This window comes from Capsicum annuum, chromosome 1 (genome assembly GCF_002878395.1).
Source record: "Capsicum annuum cultivar UCD-10X-F1 chromosome 1, UCD10Xv1.1, whole genome shotgun sequence".
Taxonomy (NCBI): Eukaryota; Viridiplantae; Streptophyta; class Magnoliopsida; order Solanales; family Solanaceae; genus Capsicum; species Capsicum annuum.
The window spans coordinates 36220285-36232626 of NC_061111.1; positions in this window are offsets into that span (position 1 = coordinate 36220285).

Below are 12342 nucleotides of genomic sequence, written 5' to 3' on the forward strand. Positions count from 1 at the left end.
CAATACTAGATATTAATGTAATTAAGTAGGCTAATTTTTGTGGATTTTCTTTTGTTTTATTTAGACTTATATATTCTGAATAATTACTAATTAAAGATTGTTTAATTTTTCTAAAAGCTTTTCTATTTTTGAATGGTCTTCGCATAATTAATTTAATAATTTTGTAGGTAAATTTTTTTTTTTTTAATTCTAACTTAAATTTTTTTAACTCTAACTCTAAATCTAATTCTAATATGTATTCCTCTTCCGTACTTTTTAAACTGCTGAGCTTTGATACCATTTGTAGGGGGGTGCGCGGATTTAATAGGTATAATAGATTCAGTAGGTTTCTTGTGAATCTATTTTTATTAGTGCGTGGATATTTTTTAAATTTTGTTTCAATATCTTTTAATAATTTACTTTTTTCGTAAGATATATTCATTAATTATATATAAATACACACACGACTATCATGACTTGCTTATTTTGATCATCCCACAATTTCACTCTAAGGTAAAGATTTAGTTGCTTGAAACTTTATTGAGAGTTGAGAAGACAAAACAAAAAAAATATCTAATAAGCTAGGATGAACTCCATTGATCTTATAGACTGATAGATGTAAACTGGGAATGATACGATTCATCTGAAGATGATCATGTGCCACATTTGGAAGAAGGCCAGATGGTCAGTTTTTTATGTAAGTTTTTTTTGGGTGATTTGAAAGCTAAGGTTCCTTAAAATATCTTAAACTGTGTTGTATTTTACATGTTGATGGTATTAAAGAAAAACTGAAGTGTTCTTATTTTTGTGTTTTGTCTTTTATTATTGATCAATGTTAGAAAATATTCTTGTTCCTAACAAAGACCTATTCTTTTTCTATTATTATCAGGTGATGGATATCCAAAAAAATTGACTAATAAAATTTGAGGCAATACTTATACGAGCACTTGACATTTACAATGTAAAGTCTGATAACTTAAACTCGCCTCTTGACATGTTCACGAACTTTATGCGATTATTTAAGCAGGGTGAACTAGGTACTAAGAAATTTGGTCTAATAACAAGAGCCTGCTGCTTAAATGGCTATAGAGGTATAACTTAGAATCAGAAGATTCAACAAGTAATCCAAGGCTTAATATTAGTGCATCAGGTTCTAGTGTACAAAAACCTGTAATAAAAACAAAGGAGTGGGAGTTTCAAAGAATATCAAAAAATTAAGGAAGCAATTTAACACATATTTTCTTCTCTATAGGCAACGAAAAAAAGTTGAAATTCCGACAAGATACTTGAATAAAAGATATTTCCTTTGAAGATATGGATTGTTTCTATCTCATTAACCCAAACCAATATTTATAGTATACTCAACAAGCTGACTCCGGAGAATTTTGATCACCTCAAAGATCATTTACATTCACGGATAACAAGAGCAAACCTTCTAAAGGTCTATCTTGCCTCTTGGATACGTCTCTTTGCTTGTATTTTTCAGTAGTAGTAAAGAATTCTATTAATTTTTTGGAATTGACTTTTTGATTTGAATGCTAAAACTTATTCCCTTTGAACTATTGGTAATAGTTGGTGTTTTGAGCTGGTGAGTGTACAAGTAAAATATACTTATGCATTGTGTTAATAGGGTTCTCTAGTAACAGTAAAACTTCAAGCTTAATATTATCTATTTCCCAGTGAATATAAGAATGTTTTACTAGTAATTTCTAATTTATTTTTTGCCTTTATTCTTTTGAATATACATATGTCACGACCTAATTTCTTAGGTCATGATGGCGTCTACTATGACCCACCTATAGGAAAGCCAAAATCGTAGTCCGGAACAGCTCGTAACGGACTACCAAATAGAATAAGCCAAAATCGTAGTCCAGAACGGCTAGTAACGGACTACCAAGTAGAATAAGGAAAGAATGCGGAATAAATATAACAAAAGTTCAAATACATGAATAAATTTCAAAACCCGGTGGTATCAGTACAAGAGCTTCTAATATAATAAGAGTACAAAAGTGGAATAGATGAAATAAATTACACTACTATAACTTATCTCTGAATACAATATAGAGACTAGTCTATATATAAGAGGGAGGAAAGTAATACCCTGAATGTCGGGAGCTCATTCTGTATCTCTGAACCATGGCTGCTCCGCACGATGTACACATCAACGACTATAACTTGTACAATGATCTGCAGGCTGATGAAGTGTAGTATGAGTACCAAACAAATGCTACTCAGTAGACAACTGCCAACTGAGCTCCAAAGATAAAACAGATATATACAACATATAAATAGAATGGAAACTACACCCAAGAGTCCAGAAATTATATAACAAGCCAATGAGATAATAAGGAACAACTATTATGTTCATATCCAATAGACCAACATAATAAGGCTAAGTAAGTAACGAGGGTGCACTATCTTATTTCAACCATACTTATGAGTCTCAAGACTATACCATATATCTCTGGCCAATATATGAATAAAGAGAAGAAGATGAATATATAATAATGCGCAAGTCCAAGGAACGAATATACAATCTGAACAAATGAAGGAAGGGATATACGGTAACACCATAGCTACATATCTTCATGCATAATAATGTGTATATATATAAGGTCATCTCAAAACACAACCTAGATCATCATATCTTCAATCTAAGGCCTCATTATAATCCTACTAGGATTTAATATTATCATGCTCAGGGTTTCTAATCCACATGGCTAGACATGAAATAGTCATGCATAATAATGAAATCGTAAGATAGAAGAGGCGGAAAACATACCTCAAATCTCGATATCGAATCAATAACAAATTTGTCATAAACTAGCCATAATAATGATCATAACAATGATAATAACAATATCAATAGCAACACGAGTAATCGGCTATTTCGAACAACCAAATACCTAATCGAGCCTACGTTTTTCCCCAACCGCCCCAGGCTCGGATGGCTCAATCAGCACACAACAACAAATGTCATAGTCATCACCCATATTTATGCAACCGTCCCATACCGTTTGATAGACATAGGCGCATACTGGTGATAGGCGATGCACATGTAAGAATGAATGCAAGATACACAATCAATATCACAACTATCCTCCGGAATTGAACCAAGCATATATATATCATTATCACAACATCCTCCAGCTTTGTCAGGTATCAATATCATCATCACAGTATCTTTCGGCCTCATCGAGTATTAATATCATCATCACAGTATCCTCCGGCCTTAACGGTTATCAATATCATCATTACAGTATCCTCCGACCTTGTCGAGTATCAATATCATCATAATAACATCCTCCAACCTAGCTGGGTATTAATATCATCATAGCCACCAATACATGTGTATAGATATATATAATAGGTCGTGACTAAAAGAGTGTAAATCCATAAGTTTGTTGCCCGAAATGATCTTCGGGACTAAATCATTGTAAAAATATAAAAAGGGTCGGAATATCTCACAACCAGAGTAATAATAGTGTCAAGTCATGAATTGAAATCTGTCTCGGTCAAATATTTAGATAATATTTTAACCTCTTTTATACGTATAAATATTTTATTTGGTAAGAAATTATTATAATAAAGAAATTCATTGTTACGCTGAAAAGTGAATTTTAATCCTTATTAAGGAACAACAGTGTTAAGGTCGTATTTCGGCTAGGATCACATCAATACCGATATAATAATCATGAATGTATCGAATCTATGCATGCCATCACCAATATTCAGAAAATGAAATCATAAGCAACATAAACATATATGTATCCATATTCTACAACCATATCCTTTACAAGGATAAATACTTTTCGGATATCCAACCAATATCAAACACGATCCTCGACCCAGTAATATGTCCGGAATAATCACAATATCGTACTCACGATCTTAGGCCAAATAATAAAAGACAAGCCCCACAAGGATTAAAGTAATGTGCGAGCCCCACAAGAGCTAAAGTAAACGACAAGCCCCACGAGGGCTAAAGTAAATGACAAGCTCCATGAAGGCTAAAGTAAATGACAAGTCCCATGAGGGCTAAAGTAAAAGAGAAGCGAAAAAGAGCATATAACATGCATATAACATGAATATTACAATGCATTATCAAATTTAACATGGTTAGTAGCATAGCTTCTTATGTTGTTAATAAATATGCCTTCTAGAGTCCTTAGCATCATGACTCACAATATTAGCAACAAGAGGGATTTCTATCCTAATCACTAGTTTGGTTACTAGGCAACTTATAACATTAGTAATATCATAGTCCAAAGCCCGAAATAGTAGTCTATTCAATGATTTAAATGATAACATAGTCATGAAATTAATTAGTAGCATAATCTATAGCTACACATAGCATTAACGATAATGTAGTCAATAACCAAATATATCACCTCAAATACTATCACCATAACTCATTTACCATAGGTAGCCAACATGCTCCCAAGGCTATTCTCTAAGCGTTTAACAAACGTCTAAGGTCTTTCATGGAACTATATAAATCCAAGCTTAAGGTGTGTAAGATCCCACTTCTAATCCTTAATTTTCATAATTAGGCAAACTATACCGCAAACTAAGCTAAGGTATCTAGTTCAACTTCTAGATGTCAAGTAAGCCATAACTAATCCTAAGATATTAACTTTGCCTAGAAACATGGGCGTTTAAGCCAACACTACCCAAAATTACAATTTCAAAATCACTAGAATAGCCCAACTAAGGTTAAGCATACTAACCATGATTCCAATACATAAACCACATCCCAAACCTAGCATACTATCATATCTATGCTACAAATTAGCTTAACCTAGAAAAAAGGCAATAGGATTCTAAAAGGGTCATAAACAGTCCACCTTACAGGGCCAAAACAATCATCTAATTCCCCAAACATCAATAATCAACACTAAGTTATTTTATTCATAATCAAGCCTAACACTCATATTTATATGCCATACATAACACACATCATCTTCGAAGAGGAGTAGGTAGAAGCCTACCTCAAAGCTAAACTGTAAAACCTTACATCATTCACCACATGCTCGTCTTTACTTCATAATCCCCAAAATATCACAATTCTATTAAAAACATAATCTACTCATCAATACGTGTCTAACGATACCCATATTACTATTGTGCTTTGGGTCCAAAAATGACACCAAAAACCACAAGTGGGTCCTACTTATAGAAAATACATTTTCGAGGCCAACCCAACACTCTCACATCATTAAGGAATCACTCTCAAGAAATGGTTGCAAACAAAGATGATTTTGGGCTAAAATCAAGCCCTAAGTGAATTTGGAGTTTTGGGTTAAGAACTAAGAAATTCATCAATAAATGGGTGCAAAGAAAGATAATTTTAGGCTAAAATCAAGCCCTAAGTGATTTTAGAATTTTGGGTCAAGAACTAAGAAATTCATCAATAAAGTGATGAAATCTTACCTTAATTCGAATGCTAATCGTGATAATAGATGATAATCAAGCTCCCAAGTTAGCCACACAACTCAATTTTGAGTTATCATACCCATTTAGGCTCTCAAAGATGGAGGAAAAATGCCCAAACTCATGAACTTGGGATCTAATTATAGACACCCCACCCGACGAAGAGATGCGGTATCCCCTTGACAGTAAAGTAAAAAATTTCTTTTTGACCCTCAGAACTCATTCAGAACCCCAATAACATAATCTAATAGTGAAATTTGAGTGTAAACCACATTTCAAATCCATGGGAATCATCAAAACTTTCATACAAGATTGTTTTGGATAAAAGTGGAGCCCACACCTATGATTTTGTTTTTCATAAAATTTGCTCAATAGCCCAAAATAAGTTCAGGAGACTTGGGAACTAACCCAAGGGTCCCCTAGCCTAAAATCGACATTTCAATCGCGATGGAGAGGTCAAATTTTCCATCTGAGATCATTTCAACTAAATATAGGTCCCACACCCATATTTCTAATTTACCCACTTTTGACCAATAGGTTGAAATAAGCTCGGGTGCATTAGGACCCAAATCAAAGGTCTACCTAGCCTAAAATTGATATTTCAAATCTACTGGCGCAGTCAAAATTAATCCGACATTATTTCACTAAAGTTTTTGCCTAGTGGCCATTTGGAACCAGCGATGACTTCAAAATAGGGAATTGGTTCTAAAACCAAATGAACTGCCAATAACTGAACCGCGATCCCAACAAGTCATAAATGACTTGTGGCAGCTATGGAGAAGCCTAACAACAAAGATAAGCGAAAATATAAGAAATGACCGAAAGGGTCATTACATTATCCACTACTAAAATGACTTTTGACCCCGCAAGTCAAAGGATAGAAAGAATCTCAAAAGCTCTAAAGGATGAGGTGCTGGGCCCGCATGCTCCAAGCATGACTTCTTAGATAACCTCAATAAATTCTTCTAAGAAATTTTACCATAAGTATCACTTTTTCAACCAACACTTTCACTGTGCTTCCAAATAGTCAAAACTTGACTTCACACCATTAACTGGCCTTCAACTGAACCGAACAGGATGATGCACACAAACTGAACCACAATATACTAATACCATCTCGATATAAGCATAATCCAAGCCAAAAATAGTCTCAAGACATGAGTCATACCACCGAGTCTAAATCCAAATATAACCTTTCTTTACCATCTTACACCTGCTATCTTGTCCAAAGCAGGAGAACAATTACCTGAGTCTCATTCGTGTAACTCATCATACAAAACTCAAAGAACTGAAGCTAATCCATTAAAAGTCCATATGACAACCATGAGACTAAGCTCGTAAGGTACTATTTAGGCACACAAATGAAGATAATCAAGGAATGCAATCTATGCCAATGTTGCAACCAGTCCAGATGAAGATCAAACTGAAATTCCAAAGGATCATGGCATAACTACTCATCACTGAACATTCCACTCCAGGATGTCTCATCCATCAAGAATGAAGCAATACTGAATCCAATTAGAGTATATTACTCCCACTGAGTATATCATCCAAAATTTCCAAAGAAAATTGAGACCTGCGGTCAAAGCTAAAAGAACCAATACTAGGTCCATGGGCTATTATCTGAACACTTATCAACTATAATCCATCTAAAGTCAAGAAGACCCAATAGGAAACCACGGAGTTGGCTCAACCAGCCTATAAATAAAATCTAAATTGAGACAAGTCCCAAACAAAAGCTGCATGCAAGCTCTATAACACCAAGCTAAAATCTCAATACCGAGGCTAAATGGCTCAATTTCAACTACCCAAACCAAAATCTAAGATAGGTAAGCATTCATACTCTAAGTTTATCACAACTTCTAAATCGCCATTCCAAGGCGTCAAGTCAAAACTGAACTAATAAGCCTATATCATTACCAACCATTAAAATTGACTTTAGTAACCAAATCTGACATATCCAAGATAAATCATACCAAGCCACAATTGAGATAATATTGAAGAGAAAAAAATTCCCCAAGGACAACCATCGACTGAAAACACAAGAAACTAACTCTATATCAGGTAGAGGGTACAAAATATAGCCACAAAATAGAAATCATGCAAAAGGATGAATCACTGGCTGAAACTACAAATAATCCACTTCATATCCGCTGGCGGGCATGAGCTATCAATATATACTAAGAAACTCTCCAAGGGTGCAAACCACACTAGTAATGGAAAAACTCTAGCAACTCAGAGAAATGCAACTTTAGCCGACCACTAATTAATCCAACACTTCATCTCAGCAAGAGTAGCTATAGGCACATATCGTCAAGGAGAAACACTCTACCAAGCCTCATTTGGCCGTACAAACTCTAAAATAGGGATTTCCCCAATCCACCCAAGAATCACATCATCAAAGAAGAAATATACAAATCTCGAAACCAAGGTCAAAGTCAAAACCACCACCAGAAAATCAACAACTAGAGATAAAGAACTTTCAAATTGTAAACTCAAAAACTGATCACAGGAAAGGCCACCTGCCTCTAACTCTCCAATTTTGCTAGACAAAACTATATCATAACAAGAAAAAAGTATCCAGTCTCTATACTAATAACAAGGGCAAACCATCATAAGGGAACGAATCCAACCAATCTAAGAAATGAATTCATGACATCTCAATATCAATATCAAAATTGCTATCGGACGATGAAATTGCCATAAATAAAGAATGAACCTCAAATTGATCAGTTTCATAAATGGCTTATATTGGAAGGGATAGCCAAAACAAAAGCCTTCGCAATCCAGGAGGCAAGTCTAAGAATCTCCAACTCGAGAATGGGCAATATGGCTAGATTGTCAACTTAAGAACCACACAGAACCATGGAAGGTCAACTTTTCTTCGATATCACAATACATCCCCAAATCAATCTAACACGGCTAACCAAGAGGGAACACAGTCAACCTCACCTCTCTAGGGGAATGAAATCATCAAATCGGGCTATATCTACTCAAACCACTAAATAGAAATCTCAAGAAAATTAAAGTCTTACTAGATAACACTAGTCTATATAGCTACCCATCAACGATCAATTACATCAAGCAATAATATCAAATAATATCGATAACCTCAAGTAGTGGTAGTAATAGCAACAATAATATCAATATCAATATAATGAATAGGTGGTACCAAAATGAACATCAATATTATGTACCACTCAAGGTCTAAAATAAGGCCAATATGCCAAGGTAAATAGGACTCGAACCTAAAAGGTACACCCGTAGGGAAAAATATCAACACAAATCTACTCCATCCACTACTAAAACAAATAAATAATGGGAGTGGTCACATAGTCATGAATTCAATAACAAGGAATATAATAATCAATATAAACTCATCAAGGCATATAATCATCAATGGATATAAAAAACCTCAACTAAGGCGCCAAACACACTATCTCTAACTAAAGGTGACACAACATCTCGAGGTTGATCTGATTAAGCTAAATGACTAAAAATCCTATGCTGGGGATGCTTTCAAGACCAATAGTAGATCTCATTATGGTCATAGCAACTCCTAAAGCATCAATATAGCGGGACACAAACTGAGCTCAAATGGTTGGCCAGCTGACACTGAGTAAACTCTGTAGAATATTATGAGATACTGCCCCTCAATATCCAAAATGGTCACCATGGCTTAAAAACTCATACTAAAAATCTCTGCAAGGTCTGATGGAAACTCTACCCACTATGATCATCACGACTAATCTAAGAACCAACCATAGTTTGAAATACTATCTGCGTAGAGCCAATATGCTGCAAGTGAAGTTGCACTCCCTTGAAAGAATCTTCACTCTCGGATAAAATACTAATAACACTAAACCGATGGCATATCTCTTGTTGCTATTTTCATTAGTCTCAATACATTCTCTCTATGTTCCTCTCACAGTCAAAAACTTGAGGAAAGAAAAACTCAGCTGCTATCAAATGCTTCAATGCCAAATAGAGTGGCAATGCAAAATTTCAAATAATCCATGTACCAATGTCCTGCTCAGAAGAATATTGCATAGGAATAAGTCTGGGCCACTCTAAAAATCCAATGTCATACTAAAAAATGGTAAAGAACCCTAATGAACACCAATAGATCCAACTCTATTATGAGAACTACTTGATAAGTAGAATGTCATTGATGGTTGAGAGAGATCTACATCATGACCTGAATTTCCAATGTTGAACCTCAAAGGCTGAAGTAGTCATGAGCTCAACTGGATCCTAAATTGGCCCTAAATTCTTGGGCTGACACTGAAGATCTTCGACAGCCATCTCTGACTCTATAGATCTATGCTGCGCTGAAACTTTGGAAATACGTGTTGTAGTCTTGTCTGCACCTGTCCACATCATCGCCCATCTTGCATTATTCATTAGGGATAGAATAGATTCAAAGGATGTGTTTGAGGTTCATAGAAATGAGAATACATGATAAAGAGATAAGAGTAAATTTCTTAAAATATCCTAGTAGCTTCCAGAAGATCGGTTACGGACGTCTTCGCACTAATCCACATGACTCTACTAACACTTAGCTCTTGTACTAATCCACCAGTAAAACCTAAGCTCTGATACCAATTTCTCATGACCCAATTTCTTAGGTCATGATGATTCCTACTATAACCCAATTATAGGCAAGCCAAACTCATCATCCGAAATAGCTAGTAACGAACTACGAAATATAATAAGGAAAGAAAGAGGAATAAATATAACAAAAGTTCAAATACATAAATAAATCTCAAAACTTGGTGGTATCAGTACAAGAGCTTCTAATATAATAAGAGTACAAAGTGGAATAAATAAAATAAATTACACTGATATAACTTATCTCTGAATACAATATAGATACTAGTCTATACATAAGGGGGAGGAAAGTAATGCTCCAAACATTGAGAGATCACTTTGTATCTCTGAACCATGGCTGCTTCTCATGATGCACACATTAATGGTGATAACCCATACTATGATCTGCAGGCTGCTGAAGTGTAGTATGAGTACCAAACGAATGGTACTCAGTAGAAAACTGCCAATTGAGCTCCAAAGATAAAGCAAATATATATAACATATGAATAGAATGGTAACTACACCCAAGAGTACAGAAATCATATAATAAGACAATGAGATTATAAGGAACAACTATCCTATTCATATCCAATAGACCAGCATAATAAGGCTAAGTAAGTAATAAGGGTGCACTATCTTATTCCAGCCATACTTAGGAGTCTCAACACTATATCGTATATCTCTGGCCAATATATGAGTAAAGAGCAAAAGAAGAATATACAATAATATACAAGGCCAAGGAATGAATATACAGTAAAACCATAGCTATATAGCTCTCTCTCTCTCTTTATATATATACAAGGTCATCTCAAAGCGCAACTTAGATCATTATATCTTTATTTTAAGGATTCGTTATAATTTTATCAGGATCTAATACTATTATGCTTAGAGTTTCTAATCTACATGTCTAGACATGAAATAATCATGTGTAAAAGATAGAAGAGGCAGAAACATACCTCAAATCTCAATACTGAATTAATAAGCAATCTATCATAAATTAGCCATAATAATGATAATAACAATATCAATAACAACGCGAGTAATCGACTATTTTAGAAAACCAAATACCTATCTGAGCCTATGCATTTCCCCCACCGCCCCAGGCTCGGAAGGCTTAATCAGCACACAACAACACAAGACATAGTCATCACCCATATCGAAGCAACCATCCCATATTGGTTGACAGACATAGGCACATAATGGTGATAGGCGATGCGCATGCAAAAATGAATACAAGGTACACAATCAATAGCACAACCATCCTCTGGACTCAAACCATGTATATATATCATAATCATAATATCCTTCGGCCTTGCTCTGTATCAATATCATCACAGTATCCTCCGTCCATGCCGGACATCAATATCATCATCACAGTATCCTCTGGCCTTGTCGGGTATCAATATCATCATCATACTATCCTTCGGTCTTGCCAGGTATCAATATCATCATAAAAACATCCTCCGACATTTTCAAGTATCAATATCAACATAACTATCAATATATGTGTATAGATATATATAGTATTTCATGGCTAAAAGAGTGTAAATCTGTAAGTCTGTTGTCCGAAATGATTTTCGAGACTAAATCATTATACAAATATAGAAAAGGTTGAAATATCTCATGACCGGAGTAATAACAGTGTCAAGTCATGAACCAAAATCTGTCTTGGTCAAATCTTTAAATAATATTTTTAACCTCTTTTATACCTATAAATATTTCATTTGGTAGACAATTAGTTTAGTAAAGAAATTCATTGTTATGGTGAAAAGTGGGTTTTAACCCTTATTTAGGAACAACAATGTTAGGGTTGTATTTTAACTAGGATCACATCAATATCAATATAATAATCATGAATGTATCGAATCTATGCTTTCCATCACCAGTATTCAGTAGATGAAATCATAAGCAACATAAAGATATATGTTTCCATATTCTACAACCGTATCCTTTACAAGGATAAATACTTCTTGGATATCCAACCAATATCATAACACGACCCTAGGCCCAATAATATATCTGGAATAATCACAATATCGTACTCATATTCTTAGGCCCAATAATAAAAGACAAGCCCCACAAGGGCTAAAGTAAAGTGCTATCCCCTCGAGGGCTAAAGTAAATGACAAGCCCCACAAGGAATAAAGTAAATGATAAGCCCCACGAGGGATAAAGTAAATTACAAGCCGTACGATGGGTAAAGTTAAAGAGAAGAGAGAAAGGTCATACCTTCATAATCTATCATTTACCGTCAAGGACAATTTATCCATAGATATATGAATACATATAACATGAAGATTACAATGAATTATCAGATTCAATATGGTTAGTAGCATAGAT